Here is a 1,680-nt window from a genome sequence, read left to right on the forward strand (position 1 = left end):
GGCAGTAAAATAATCGTCGTAAGCAAGTTTACGTTTTTTAGGTTGTTGAGGTGTAGTTTGAGTTTGAACTTCAGTTTGATATGGAAATAAAGGTCCAGGTGGAGGTCCAGGTGGAGGTGGAGCCTGAGGTTGAGGTTGAAGTTGTCGATAACTATCAATAATATCTCGAGTCATAGCTATATCAGTTGGAAGATCTCGTAAAATTCCTTTTATTTTTTTAGCCCTTGACGCAGTTTTTTTAACACTGGAAGAATACCTCTTTTTCTTTCTTCGGGATCTTTAATATCTCCCAGTAGAACTTGTTCAGTAGTCTCCGTAACTTTTTCAGCAGCTTTTTTAGTAGCTTCAGTTACAGGTTTAAATAATAACTCAGATGACTCCGCGAAATCTTCCATTGCTTCACTTCTTGATTTTATCTTTTGTTTGTCAGAATTTCTTAGTGGAATATATTTCTTTATTGATTCTAATCGCTCTCGTGCTAATCTAATAGTACATGCTTCTCCAACATCCATCAATATTAATATATCAATAATTTTAATTCATAATGATAAACAAATTTACGAATCGGCCTCGATAAAATATTTCGATAATACGACAGCAGCAGGGAGGGTCAGTCCTAAGGTTGTTTTTATATTCTTTCACGATTTTTAATCATCGTGGAAGCGTTTATTTTGCAAAATCAGCCCTTTCTTCGAACGGAATTTTCGTGGAGGGTTTATTTTGGAAAATGCTCCTTGGTCTGTTCGCCCACCCTGCTGCTTTAGCAGTGTGCTTAAATCATGTAAAATTTCCAAAAGTACAATATCCAAAAGAAATATCATCCACATTACATTAATGTAGCATAGAGGTATGCCAACATTCTCTCCATTGTGCATGTTTTAAATGCGAACTACTTCACCTTACATACGTCACTATCTCAAAAGTACATATTATCTGGTGAGCGCCCCCTTAATGCAATAATATGTACATTATTAATTTTACGGCAATAATATGTACACTATTAATTTTACGGCAATAATCTGTACAAATTTATATTTTAATGCAATACTATGTACAGTATTAATTTTACGGCAATAATATGTACACTATTAATTTTACGGCAATAATCTGTGCACATTTATTTTTTAATGCAATAATATGTACAGTATTAATTTTACGGCAATAATATGTACACTATTAATTTTTATAGCAATAATCTGTACACCATGACCATTAAACAAGATTTTGTTTAACGATAAAGAAGTGTTTAAATTTCATTAATGTGTCTATAGCCTGTTTCGGTAACCTCATTATCTGCCCTTTCTTTTCGAGCTCTTTCGTGTATGGAGGTTGCGCTAGAAGCATTTCCGGTAGGTATTGCAACTGGTCGACATTCACTCATTACAAAACAAAACGAAGTGAATGAAATTATATTTCGCGTCATGGGCTAACTTTCAAATTAAACGTCCTAAATAAATGCGCGATAAAGTAATTAACGAATTATTGTTAGGAACAATGAATAAAATCATATATCAGTGGATATGTGGATAACCTGTGCAGATACTTATAACTGATCTTTTTTTTAAAATGTCGAAGAAGATAATTTAGAAATAGTAAAATAGTGAACACAATTCCTTGGCAAATCAACAACAATAACAACACGAATATATAAAAACAAAAACAAAACAACTACAGTTAAGC

This window comes from Sinohyriopsis cumingii, chromosome 3 (genome assembly GCF_028554795.1).
Source record: "Sinohyriopsis cumingii isolate HCF-2022 chromosome 3, ASM2855479v2, whole genome shotgun sequence".
NCBI lineage: Eukaryota > Metazoa > Mollusca > Bivalvia > Unionida > Unionidae > Sinohyriopsis > Sinohyriopsis cumingii.